The 15,119-nt window shown below is 36.7% G+C and overlaps 1 protein-coding gene across 4 annotated transcripts in view; it reads right to left on the bottom strand.

Moving 5' to 3' along the window:
• KIAA0825 overlaps positions 1–15,119 on the bottom strand; it is a 426,330-nt gene that overhangs the window by 384,516 nt on the left and 26,695 nt on the right. For all 4 annotated transcript variants that reach the window (XM_082458005.1, XM_082458002.1, XM_082458003.1 and 1 more), the window contains exon 2: positions 7,387–7,534. The gene's annotated coding sequence lies outside the window, so the exon portion shown is untranslated. The remainder of the gene's footprint in view (positions 1–7,386; positions 7,535–15,119) is intronic.

The raw sequence follows: 15,119 nt of genomic DNA, 5'->3' as shown, positions 1-15,119 counted from the left end.
ATAAAATCCTTGCAGCAATAGAGAGCTCAGATTGTATTCACTCTGGCAAAACTGAATAAAGGATGGGAAATGTGCAATCCACAGGCCAAAGCAACCACAAGGCTCAGTACAACTGGCTGCGCATCAAGTGGCCAGCAGAGCCGGCAGAATAGAATAGTTCTGCCACCACCATCCCCTAAGATCTGAAGAAGCTAGCTGTATCTAACTGCTCGTGCCAGAGTGCATTTACTTTATCAGCAAGCACCCTTCCTGCTCTCCTTGAAAAAGATGTGTTAGCTTATATTACTTCTGGAAAGGAACTGGAAAAGATAAATGGGATTTGGCCAATTTAACCATATGTTAAAGTGAGAATTCTGTTCACTATACTGGTGTCTCACATATGAGAACATGCCAGGATGTAGACAAACAAGGTATAGGTCTACCTAAACCTATCCTAGTTTATTTATATGTAACTATTAAATAATACTTCATTCAAAAATGAAAAATCTGAGGCAAACGCTAAACCAATGAAATACTGAGATAAAAGGCCTAAAATGGGACTATCCTGGGCAAACTGGATATATAATGTGACGTCAGTACATGGGATATTTTAAATATCAATATAACATATATAAAATGAAAGCACGTGTATAAAAAATGACAATCTAGCTCTGTATGGAATGAGATGGAAAGATTTCCAGAATGCTATAGTATTTTATTTAAAAAGTAAGTTGTAGGATTATATATGCATCATGATACAGTATAATACTTCTGAAAAAAAGCCAATCATCCCCCAAATCAGGAAGGGTACTCAATAAACTATCAATAGTGCTAAGCTGTGGGTGGTAGAACTAAAAAGGAACAGGGAAAAGGAAAGATTTACTCTTTATAATCTATTTTTGTTTGAACTTATTATAATGAACATTACTTTTGACACATGAGAGACAAAAACAAAAAAAATATTACAAGGCATTAGCTAATTTAGTATCAACTGAGTGGTACAAGTAACAAATGATCTAGAAGTCCTGCAGAGGGACATTCCCTTTGGGCAGAGGAAAATAGAGAAGTCAAGCCACCAAGAAAAAGGAAGATAAAGGTGGGAGCCCAGTGATCTTGCAAAATCCATAGTCTCACAGACCCCACAGTTGATGACACAGTCTCTCACTGTATATAGATTGACGTGCTCTCCAATTCTGAGAATGATCCAACAACTAGTGAAGGGAGGACATAAGGAGCCTCAGCCAGACAGTAAGTAGAGAAGTAAATAATGAGTTGGTCTCCTGTTCATTTCCCTCTTCTTCTACAATGTGGGCTCTTACTAACTTCTTATTGCCAATGTGTAATCAGGTCCTCATCTTGAGGTTTCTTTGTATGTAGTGGGACCCTACTCCTGAACCTCAGCGACAGCTGCCTGCTCCACAGTCATGAACCACAACCAACAAGGGGTCCCGGTAATTGAAATGGTGAGAACATCCCTGGAGCATATATAGGACTGCTTTGGGGAACTAGAACAGAAAATTCACAAATGAAAATAGCGAAAGGTAAAATAGTAATGCTATGGCCAGATGGGTATGCTAAGGCCTTCCTTCCTCCAGAAGGAAAATATTTGTACTTTCATCCTATACAAAACAGGGAGTCATAAAAAGTTTTTCACTAAGGCAGTACATGACTATCACTTTATAAATATTTATCAAACAGGGTGTTATGATGATTTTGTTGTGGGATGAGAGAACAGATGTAGGATGATCAGTTAGGAGGATAGTGAATTAATCCAGATGAAGGTGATGATGAATAGGAAGAGGACGGGACCACGAGAAAAGGAAAGATAGCTTTTGAAATGACTTTCCAAGGTACGACTAGATAGTTTGGGGTCGCTGAGTGAGGCAGGCAATTATAGCTGAGAGAACACCAGCCAGGTGTTACATATATATCCTAGGCATGAAAAGCTTGGACTTGAGACCCAAGTCATCAGAGAAACCAAACAAGACGATGTGAAAATTATAGTCATGATAAGAGGCAGAAAACTTGTGGATATGTCATTAGAAAGTAGCAAAGGGTAAAATCCAGGGTGTGCCTCTTCCTTGGCAATAAAAATGACCAATTATGACAGGAATAGCTAAGCAAAAGAGGTGGGCATTATACAGAGCAAGGCATCTTGTTGTCAAAGGCTCTTACAGTCTTGAAGAAGGCAGCCATAGATACCACGCAGTGCATGCTCATGGTAGCCTTCAAGAAGCTAGCTGAGGAGCGGTGACTACTATGGGTGCCCATGAGGTTTTCTGCTGGGTAGGGCCATAGGATAGGCCAGGGTAGTAAGATGAGGCTATAGGGAAATTTATGTAGTAAGGGCTAAATTATTACAAAGGAATTCTGAAATTTTAATCTGGATGACAGAAAAGTAGTTTATGGATAGATTTTTAAAACTTAGGAGGAAAATGTTAGCAAGAAGGCATAGCAAATTCAGTTTTAGACATGACAATTTTGAATGGATTATACAAATGGTAATGTCCAGAATAGAGATGGGTTAGATATATGAGGGGAATGCATGAGAAAACATAGTGTTCGTAATGTCACACTGAAGTTCAGGAGACCAAGACTCAGACAGTATGTTTCAAACTTTTTGAACTATGACCTACAAGGTTAAAAAAGTGCATTGCAATCTAATGTGTAGGTGTACACACATATCTTAAAGAAAAGCTCCATGAAACATCACTTATCCTTAATACTTGCTTTGATATTTTCTATTCTATTCCTCCTTCTCCTCCTTCTCCTCCTCCTCCTTCTCCTTCTTCTTCTTCTTCTCCTTCTTCTTATTCTTATTCTTTTTTTAAATGTCGCCCAAAGCCCCTAAATTGATTTCAGCACCTTCCTTTTGGCTTAGAGATTTTTAGATTAAAGAGACCTTTGTGATTATTTTGTAGAACCACCTGCAAAGATATGACTGATAAATCCAGAAGATATATTCTTGGAGAAAGAGTAAACAAGAGAAAAGCACAAAATTAAAGATCACTTGGGAACCACTAACGGGGGTAAGGGAAAGGCCAGAGAAGACAGGGAAAGTAGGTCATAGGATAGAAAAAACTAGTACCAAAGAGGACAATGTTGCAAAAAGGAATGGGTGGTCACAAAAGCTTTTTTCAGTTCATGTCTTTGTCTCTACTGCAGTATTTCTCAAAGTGTAGTTGAAGACACTAATTTAAGCAGAATTACCTTGGCCACTTGTTAAAAATTCAAATACCTGGATAGGCCTCATCCCAGGCCTAGTGAACTGAACTTTCTGGGTGTGTGTCCTGGAATTGACAATTAAAAGTTTCCCAGGATATTCTTTCCACCAAGGATTTTTATCTCAGTGCCTTTCACAAATCAGTTTTCAAAATGGTGTTTTACATAGGAATATGCAATCTCACTTCACACATTAGATGTATTCTTAAATAGTTGCTAAGTAAGTACTTGCACACTAAACCATTATTCCCCCTGAAGACTACTGTGATTAACTTCAGAATTATGTCCACCCAGAAGGAAACAAACAAGCTTCCAAAGCATTCAGCCTTCAAATAAACATTCTTCATCCTGATTTTTCTGTACTACTTATGCCAGTGGCTGGCCAAATGGGCTTACAATCCTCATTATCTTTATTCAGTTTAAAAGCATATACTATATTTTAAAATTCACTATACTGTTACATATTTCATTTTGATTTTGAATTGAGTGCATTGGACTTAACTAGCTAAGTATCCCAATCAAGTGGCATTTAGCAGAACTCACAGGCAGGAAGTGCCACAAGGAGAAAGTTTTCAGAAAAATACAAAAACAAAAGTTTATGATTTGGACTCTAACACCAAAGATATCCCTTTATGTGGTAAGCCCTGCTAACAAAAATATTTGTTGTTATTACCAATTGATAACCAAGAAGTATGAGATATGACTCTAAGATAAGAATCATAACTAACAACAACAACAACTACTACTACAGTAGATAACATTTATTCACTTATCTCATATCAGGCTCTGTTTTAAAACCTTTCCATGGATTAACTCATTTCATCTTCACAACAATCGTGTGAAGTACCGTTTTAGACCTTATTTCCCAGATGATGCAGCTGAGATGCAGAGAGCTGTGTAACCCTCCTAGGGTGCCACAGCTAGAAATAGGAGCTGAGATTCAAACATAGGCATCCGGTCTAGAGTCTGTACTCAAAGGCAGTGTGCTACAATGTGATTGCAAGAAAGTCTCAGATGTTGAAGTAGTTAGCTGCCCAGTAGAGAGAAAGACTTGCTGTTTATGGTCTGGGATTTTTTCTTTTTCTGTTCTTTATGCAAGTGATTTCAAGATAACTTGGGTCTATAGTGGATCCCTGTTCACATTATACATGATAATGTGATACTGCGGTGGAGCCTGAGAGTCTGCATTTCTAACAAGTTCCCAGGTAATGGTGATACTGCTGGCTTGGGGCCACATTTTGAGTAGCGGGGGATTAGAGTATGAGATCTGAAGTAACAATGCTAGTGTTGGAATCCTAGCTCCATTACTTACTAGTTTTATAACCTTCTCCTTGTGTGCCTCTACCACATCTGTAAAATAGTGAGATCATTAAACTGTTGTTATGAGGATTACATGAGATAATCCATGGATACTACTTAGAACATAGAACATATTCTATGATACTACTTAGAACATATTCGCTGGAACATAGAAAGCACTCAATAAATATTATCTCTTAATCTTATAGAAAACTATCACAAGCATATATTGTATCCCATTAGAAAGCCATTAATAGAATTGACTGACATAGCAGAAACACTAAATAAAATTCTATCATTTTTTTCCAGGCAGTCACTAGAACATCACTGTACACTGAAGGACATTTAATATATATAAGTTGGACCCACTATCCAACTTTATTAATTACATAAATCTGAAACTACTCTAAACGAATTTGTGTAAAGCTGGCTTTGGTCTATACTATTTAAAGAGATTATTTTGTTTCTATGCCAGAAAACTTTTTTTATATTGCAGGTGTATACTGAGTTCCAACTCATTTATTTGAATAGCTTTCTCTGAATTGAGAAACAGGCATTTTTGTTTTAACAATTCATTTTTATCAAATAGAAGTCAGAACTAGTATTAGTATGAACAATAATAATGATTTTAAACATTTGTTCAAACAAGGGCACTAGCATAGTTTAGATGAATTTGGATGAGTTAGTCAAAACCTTCACAGACAACTGTATACATTTTCAAACCACTGTACAATACAGCATAATTACCTCTTGCTATTGAGGACTGGGGCTTAGAAAGAATATTACTTGTCAGAATTGTGATGATTTAACAGTGATGTGATATGGGAAAGTTCAGTGGGGAAGAAAAGTAAAGTCAGAACCAGAAATGAAAACTGTTAGAAATTTCTCAAATTCAACACTGCTTGAAAATTAAAGAGATAGAAGGCAGTGAATGGAGTACAACTAGGAAAGAAAGATTAATGTCCCCCCCCAGTCACTGATAAAAACCAAGAAGGGTAAAACCTGCAGGTTCAATCAAGGAGGAGATGAGAACTATGAAGTGTTTTGGGTTGGCCAGTAGCTTTATGAGTCAGCAAGAAAAGATCAGTAAATAATTTGCCTCTCTTTTCACCTTTTATTTCTCGAACACAGGTAATGAAAAAGACAATTGTGGGACAGATTCTGATATGTTTATTTTTCTAAATTAAAACTATATTCAACATATGACCTGCCCTGTGAGATCATGAAAGATGAGAATCAAGGAAAAGGGTGGAATCTGGGTGGGGAGATTATTATTTCCCTCCTCTCTCCCTTTCTCTCTTTCCCTGCAGAATGGGGTAAGGCTCCAGGCTCCTCCTTTAATGTCCAGTGTGGTACTAGAATTTTTTTTAACATTCAGCACAACATATCAGATTTTACTCTACATTTTGCTTTGTATAACAAGTGTTACTTTAAAAAATAAGATTTTACCCCCCAAAAAATCTGCTTAAAAGTGCTTCTATAAAGGACTGGCATATGGAAAAATTTAAGGCAGGGTTACCGATACTTAATTATATTGAATAAGGATTCTTCTATTGAAATAATTATCAGGTTTAACTTGTACTTTTAGTGAAAAAAAAAATCAATTGTTGGAATTGTGATTCTTAACATCTAGAGATGATAACCCAACAAGATCGGATGGTTTGGATTAGAGGAACAAGAAAACAATTATACCAACATCATGTTTTGTTATTTGGGTTTACAATGGTCTGAATCAAATTCCTGAAACACAGAAATTTACCAAAATGCATGAGCTAACTTTTTCCACTTACAAGGCAGGTATTAGCTGTCTCTCAATACCAGAGAAGCAAGGAATTCCACTTCAGTGTGACCTATTTATGCCTCTTAGATTCATCATATGCATTTTTTAATGACCTCGAACCAAAGGAAATGTAGAAACCTATTTGAAAAGCTGACATTAAGGTTGTGACACCAACCAAAACAACAAGAGAATCTAAAGTTAAACTGACACACAATCCCCAAATCAGTCTGTTACACTCCTAATTTAAAAAACAGTTACTATGTGAAATAGTGATGGCATGTCAGCCTCTGCTTTGAAACTCCTGAATTTTGTCATTTGGTGTTTGTGTCACAACCTTAATATTATTTAAATATACTTTTTAATATCTATTATTTAAAAAATATCTTTGAATTGAAAATACTCTAGCTTTGAAGAAGCCAACCTCAAAGCACTGCATGCCACTTTTATTAGAAGTGGTGCATAAAACATTTCCTGTTGACAAATCTAATTCATTAAAAGGTGAGATGGATGCATTTTAAAATAACTGGCTGGCATCATTATCTGCAACACCTTTTATAAATTATTCCTCTTTTCCCTTTTGACTGAACTTGTCACAGTTCCCTTTCAGCGTCTGAGTGTTATGCCTCATAGTCAATGCTTTCAACATGTTTAGACAAGTCATAAGTTAAACAAGCAGTGGTACTTTATTTTCTAGAAATGAGAAAGGGTAGCAGAAATACAGATTATTTCACTCAATTCATTGATTTTTAACTAAAGACAAGTAAAGTCAGTTAGTGGTGGTTTCATCTTACACAAAGGATTTAAAAATAAAGCTATACTGTTTGAGTAGAAGGGAGAATTTGAAAGAAAGGAACATAAAGAGAGATGCTGGCAGCCCTGCTGCACTATTGTGCAGAAGACTTAGTTTAAAATTGAATTGTGCTTCCCCTGACATCGGAGATCAGGCACATCATAAGGCTGACAGCTGGCTGGCACACTACCTTCCTAAAGGAAAATGCTAACTGCATTTCTCTTAGAGGCCAAAGGAATAGAATTATAGAAGCTTTCAAGCAAACTGGGGAGGCAGAGTACAAATCATTTAAAATATGACAAAAACCATTTCTTACCTAATTTTGTTTCAGAAGACTATAAGAATGAGCTTGTCTTCTAATCCTAAGTAGGTGGTAAATTATTTCCTTATGAGTTGTCAGTAGAAGAGCTGCCCTTTCTTTAGTATCTTCAGCAGTTTTTTTCCACAAAATATACAAAGCACACCTATAAAATAATTAGATACAGCTTTCACTGCCACATGGAGGGGGCATAGTCACAACATTAGTCATCTACATTGGCAGTGACAGTACTATCATTGTTATAATATACAGACTTGATCCAAGAGATGCTGGAAACACATAAAGACATCCTGAAGTTGGGATACCTAAGAAAACCTTATCAACAAGATGATTCATAGATTATAGGCAAATGGATAATGGATGTACCTAGGAAAACGATATTCAAAACAGCCCTTTTATTTTCAGTGATTTTTCAAATGTTCCTAAAGAAACGTAGATCACAGAGAGTAAGGGATGTTTGCACCATATGAAATAAGCAACCTTTCAATACAATTATGTTTTTCTTGTTTAATTACCAGTTGCCCCAGAACTGTTTACTAAAACCATCTTTGGGGTTTCCCTGTCGGTCTAGTGGTTAAGACTCCATGCTTTCAATGCAGGGGACTCGAGTTCAATCCCTGGTTGGGGAACTAAGATCCTACATGCCACGTGGCATGGCCAAAATATTTTTTTAAAAATTTTTTAAAAATTAAAAAAAATCTTTCCCCACTCTTCTAGGTTATCTTATTAAAGTAGATTCTGATTCAGTTGATCTGGGGTTGGGATCTGAGATTCTGTGTTTCTAACAACCTCCCAAGTAAAGTCACCAAAGAGGTGGGTCTGTGGTCTAAACATTCACTAGTAAGGTTCCACCAATCTATTTGACTTTCTCTGCACCAAAATACACTGTTGTTATTCTTGTTTTTTGGCCCTTTGTCTTTCTATATAATTTTAAAATCTTTTGTCAAGTATTCTCTCCTCCCTACCAAAATAGACAGTAGGAATTTGATTGATCAAATTGGGCATCTGTAAAATCTTCAGTTTCCCAAGCCATGTGTATTGTATATCATTCCATTTATTAAGGTCTTATTGTCACAAAATAATGCTTTACTATTTTCCCTATGGGAATTTTACACATCTCTTGTTATGTCAGATGTATCCCCAGGAACTTCATATTTTGAATGTTAGTATAAATAATATCTCTTTGCAAGGGCTTTTTCATGTTTTGTTTATATATGTATGTATTTGTATAATTTTTGTATATTGATGTATTTATCCAGGATATTTTCTAAACTCTTATTATTTTTTCTGTAGTTTTACATCATGCATACATAATGAGTTTTACTTCTTCATTCTAAAATCTATACTTATTTCTTTATCTTGCCTTACTAAAAGAAAAAGAAAAGAAGTCAAATGATAAGTATATTACTTAATAGAAAAATCTATTTTATAATCTGTGATCAGCCAAAATGATCTCTTCATTAGGCTTAGGTCAACTAGAAAACTAATATGAAGAAGGTTCCAGATGTTTCTCTTGATATTTATTGATTGTTCTCATACTTCTTGACTTTCTCCGGTGTCTGATATACAAGTGCTTAAATGTTACTAACATCCATTGTCCCAAGCTGACTTCCAGTTGATACTTCAACAGAAACAGACAAAAACCCTCATGGACAACTTGGCCAGTGTAGGAACTAAATTTGAGCAAAACAGGAAACAGAGGAATTATAACAAGAGACATGGTTCAGTTCGGTCTAAGAACTAAGTGGAGATGCCCACACTAGGGAGCCATTACAGAGATACAACATATTACCTATACTACATAGCTGAAATCACAAGATTTCATGGAAAACCCATAAATAACTGAAATTGCTTTCTTGATAACACTGTCAGCCTGTAGGGTGAATTGCGCTTCTTGATAGCTTTCAGCCAATCAGTTCGACCACAGGAAAAAATTAAGACTTACTGTTCCACAAACTGTCAATGTTGTTAATATTGGTTACCTGAGGAAAGGTAAATGTGCTTGATGGTGGGATGAAGAATGGGGTAAAGAAAGAAAAAGATGCAGTAACTAAAATAATAATGACTACAATAATAATAATAAAAATACAACAATCTGTTCTTTAAAAATGGGTTCAAAATCCACTAAAATAATAATCATGAAGAAATATAGCAATGCAGAAAATGCTGAAAAGGACAGATGAAAACAGGACCCAAGCACACACGTACACATTACATTGCAACTGTTTTAACAATATGTGCACAAAATTTTTGGTTAGGAAAATCAATAAGCATGTATTTTTCCCCCTTCCCTTCTAGAGGTTCCCTTAAAAAGATAAAAAAGGTGTGTGTTGGGGTGAGGGAACAGGATGTAAACTCACAAAAATGAAGAGACTGAGAGAGACATCACAACAAATTTGTACAAGGTAAACAGATGAAAGAGCTTTCATGGTAAAAACAGATTGGAAAAAGCAAAACTCTAGAATGTGTGCAGAGAATGCTGCAATTAAAGGAATGTCCTATATCATTGGCAGAAGTGTGGAGTAAGAAGTGAAGCTAAAGTATGCAATCAATTGACTGCCCAAGAAACACTGACTCTCCCTCCCCTACCTTTTTGAACAGCAACTTCTTTTTTTTTTTCCTTCTCCATAGTTAAATATCTGACTGTGAGTAAAAAAAAAAAAAAAAGTAAATGGAAAAAGTGTTGTGTTTGAAGATATGAAATAACTATCTAGAAAATTAAGGATCAAAAGAGATGGGAGGGAGGGGATTAGGAAAACATGGTGGAGTCGAAGGACTTGAGCTCACCTCCTCATATGAAAACATCAAAATCAAAACTAACTGTTGAACAACCAATGAAAAAAAGACTGGAACATACCAAAAAAGATATTCCGCATCCAAAGACAAAGAAGAAGCCACAACGAGACAGTAGCAGGGGCACTTTCATCATATAATCAAATCCCATACCTGCTGGGTAGGCGAGCGACAAACTGGAAAATAATTACATCACAGAGGTTCTACCACAGGAGTGAGAGTTCTGAGCCCCACAACAGGCTCCCCAGCCTGGGGGTCTGGCATCAGGAGGAGGACCCCCCAGAGCATTTGGTATTGAAGGACAGTGGGCCTTGAGTGCAGTAGCTCCATAGGACTGGGGTAAACAGAGACTCCACTCATGGAGGGCACATACAAAGTTTCATGTGCTCTGGAACCCAGGGCAAAGCAGTGACTCCATAGGAGCCAGGGCCAGACCTACCTGCAGGTCTTGGAGGGTCTCCTGGGGAGGCGGGGGTCAGCTGTGGCTCACTGTGGAGATAAGGATACTGATAGTAGAGGCCCTAGGGAATATTTAGCATGAGCGCTCCTGGACATTGCCATTTTGGCACTGAGACCTGCCCCCATCCAACAGCCTGCAGGTTCCAGTGCTGGGATGCCTCCGGCCAAACAACCAACAGTGTGGGAACACAGCCCCACCCATCAGCAGACAGGGTGCCTAAAGTCATCCTGAGCCCACAGCTGCCTCTAAACACACCCCTTGACATGGCCCTGGCCATCAGAGGTAAAGACCCAGCTCCATCAACCAGTGGGCAGGTAACAGTCCCGCCCACCAGGAAGCCTGCACAAGCACCTCAACCAACCTCACCCACCAGGGAGCAGACACCAGAAGCAAGAGGAACTACAATCCTGCAGCCTGCAGAACAGAGAACACAAATGCAGAAACTAGAGGAAGGGAAGAAAAAGAACTACAAACACAAATCCAAAACAATTAACCAAATGGCAATGAGAACATATATATCAATAATTACCTTAAATGTAAATGGATTAAATGCTCCAACCAAAAGACAAAGACTGGCTGAATGGATACAAAAACAAGACCCATTTATATGTTGTCTACAAGAGACCCACTTCAGATCTAGGACCACATACAGACTGAAAGTCAGAGGATGGAAAAAGATATTACATGCAAATGGAAATCAAAAGAAAGCTGGAGTAGAATACTCATATCAGACAAAATAGATTTTAAAGTAAAGACTGTAAACAAAAGACAAAGAAAGACACTACATAATGATCAAGGGATCAATCAAAGAAAAAGATATAACAATTGTAAATATATATGCACCCAACATAAGAGCACCTCAATATATAAGGCAAACGCTAATAGCCATAAAATGAGAAATTGACAGTAACACAATAAAGGTGGGGGACTTTAGCTCCCCACTTACATCAATGGACAGAACATCCATAAAGAAAATCAATAAGAAAACACAGGCCCTAAATGACACATTAGACCAGATGGACTTAATTGATATTTATACAACATTCCACCCACCCAAGTACACATGGAACATTCTCCAGGATAGATCACACGCTGGACCACAAAGCAAGCCTCGGTGAATTTAAGAAAATTGAAATCATCTCAAGCAACTTTTCCGACCACAACACTATGAGATTAGAAATCAAATAAAAGAAAAAAACTGTAAAAAGCACAAACACATGGAGATTAAACAATATGTTACTAAACAACCAATGGATCATTGAATAAATCAAAGAGAAAATGAAAAAAATACCTAGAGACAAATGAAAGGGAAAACACAATGATCCATAACCTAGGGTACACAGCAAAAGCAGTTCTAAGAGGGAAGTTTATAGTGCTACAATCTTACCTCAGGAAACAAGAAAAATCTCAAACAACCAAACCTTACACCTAAACCAACTAGAGAAAGAAGAACAAATAAAACCCAAAGTTAGTAGAAGGAGAGAAATCATAAAGATCAGAGCAGAGATAAATGAAATAAAGATGAAGAAAACAATAGAAAAGATCAATGAAACTAAAACCTGATTTTGTGAAAAGATACACAAAATTTATAAACCTCTAGCCAGAAAAAAAAAAGAGCAGGCTCAAATCAATAAAATTAGAAATGAAAAAGGAGAAGTTACAACTGACACCACAGAAATACAAAGGATGATAGAAATTACTACAGGCAACTATATGCCAATAAAATGGACAACCTGGAAGAAATGGATAAATTCTTTTTTTTTTAATTTTATTTATTTATTTTATTTATTTATTTTTGGTTGTGCCAGGTCTTAGTTGCAGCCAGTGGGCTCCTTAGGTGCAGCCAGCGGGCTCCTTAGTTGTGGCATGCGCACTCTTAGTTGCGGCATGCATGTGGAATCTAGTTCCTTGACCAGGGATCGCACCTGCGTCCCCTGCATTGGGAGGCGAATTCTTAACCAGTGCACCACCAGGGAAGTCCCTGGATGAATTCTTAAAAGGTACAATCTTCCAAGACTCAACCTGGAAGAAAGAGAGAACATGAACACACCAATCACAAGTACTGAAATTGAAACTGTGATTAGAAAACTTGCAACAAACAAAAGTGCAGGACCAGATGGCTACACAGACGAATTCTATCAAACATTCAGAGACGAGTTAACACTTATCCTTCTGAAACTATTCCAAAAAATTGCAGGAGGAACACTTTCAAACTCATTCTATGAGGCCACCATCATCCTGATACAAAAACCAGACAAAGATACCACAAAAAAAGAAAACTAGAGGCCAATATCACTGATGAACATAGATGCAAAAATCCTCAACAAAATGCTACCAAACCAAATCCAACAATATATTTAAAAGATACACCATGATGAAGTGGGATTTATCCCAGGGATGCAAGGATTCTTCATCATACACAAATCAATCAATGTGATACACTATATTAACAAATTGAAGAATAAAAACCACATGATCATCTTAATAGATGTAGAAAAAGCTTTTGACAAAATTCAACACCCATTTATTATAAAACTCAACAGAAACTGGGCACGCAGCGAACCTACCTCAACATAATAAAGGCCATATACGATAAATATCATACTCAACAAGGAAAAGCTGAAAGCTGAAAGATCAGGAGGAAGACAAGGATGTCCACTCTTGCCACTTTTATTCAACATAGTTTTGCAAGTCCTAGCCATGCCAATCAGAGAAGAAAAAGAAATTAAAAGAATCCAAATTGGAAAAGATGAAGTAAAACCAGCACTGTTTGCAGATGACATGATTCTATACATAGAAAATCCTAAAGATGCTACCAGAAAACTACTAGGGCTCACCAGTGAATTTGGTAAAATTGCAGGATAAAAAATTAACACATAAAAATCTCTTGCATTTCTATACACTGACAACAAAAGATCAGAAAGAGAAATTAAGCAAACAATCCCAATTACTATCACATCAAAAACAATAAAATACCTGGGAATAAATCTACCTAAGGAGGCAAAAAACCTATACTCTGTAAACTATAAGAGGCTGATGAAAGAAATCGGAAATGACACAAACAGATGGAAAGGTATACCATGTTCTTGGATTGGAAGAATCAATATTTTCAAAATGACTATACTACCCAAGGCAATCTACACATTCAGTGCCATCCCTATCAAATTACCAATGGCATTTTTCACAAAACTAGAACAAAAGGTTTTTAAATTTCTATGGAAACACAAAACATAAAGCAATCCTGAGCAAGAAACACGGAGCTGGAGGAATCAGGGTCCCTGACTCCGACTATACTACAAAGCTACAGTAATCAAAACAGTATGGTACTGGCACAAAAACAGAAATATAGATCAATGGAACAGGATAGGAAGCCCAGAAATAAACCCATCCACCTATGGTTCATTAGTCTACGACAATGGAGGCAAGAATATACAGTGGAGAAAAGACAGTCTCTTCAATAAGTGGTGCTGGGAAAACTGGACAACTGCATGGAAAAGAATGAAATTAGAACATTCTTTAACACCATACACAAAAATAAACTCAAAATGGATTAAAGACCTAAATGTAAGACTGGATACTATAAACCTCTTAGAGGAAAACATAGGCAGACCACAGTTTGACATAAATCGTAGCAATATCTTTTTGGATCTACCTCCTAGAATAATGAATATAAAAACAAAAAAACCCAAATGGGACCTAATTAAACTTAAAAGCTTTTGCTCAGCAAAGAAAACCATACACAAAATGAAAAGACAACCCACAAAATGGGAGAAAATATTTGCAAACAAAGCAACCAACAAGGGATTAGTCTCCAAAATATACAAACAGCTCATGCAGCTCAATATCAAAAAAAACCAAACAACCCAATCAAAAAATGGGCAGATCTAAATAGACATTTCTCCAAAGACATACAGGTGGCCAAAAAGCACATGAAAGTTGCTCAATGTTGCTAATTATTAGCAAAATGCAAATCAAAACTACAATAAGGTATCACCTCACACAGGTCAGAATGGCTGTCATCAAAAAGTCTACAAACAATAAACGCTGGAGAGGGTGTGGAGAAAAGGGAACCCACCTACACTGTTGGTGGGAATGTAAATTGGTACAACCACTATGTAGAACAGTATGGAGGTTCCTTAAAAAACTTAAAATAGAACTACCATATGATTCAGCAATCCCACTCCCGAAAATATATTCAAACAAAACTCTAATTCAAAAAGATACATGCACCCCTATGTTCATAGCAGCACTATTCACAATAAGCAAGACATGGAAGCCACCTAAATGCCCATTGACAGAGGAATGAATAAAGAAGATGTGGTACATATACACAGTAGAATATTACTGAGCCATAAAAAAGAATGAAATAATGCCATTTGCAGCAACATGGATGCACATAGAGATTATTATACTAAGTGAAGTAAGTCAGACAGAGAAAGACAAATACCATATGATATCACTTATATGTGGAATCTAA

This window comes from Balaenoptera physalus (assembly GCF_965194825.1).
Source record: "Balaenoptera physalus genome assembly, chromosome: 3".
NCBI lineage: Eukaryota > Metazoa > Chordata > Mammalia > Artiodactyla > Balaenopteridae > Balaenoptera > Balaenoptera physalus.
Note: the sequence above shows the minus strand (reverse complement) of the source record. Positions and strands in the feature narration are given on the sequence as shown.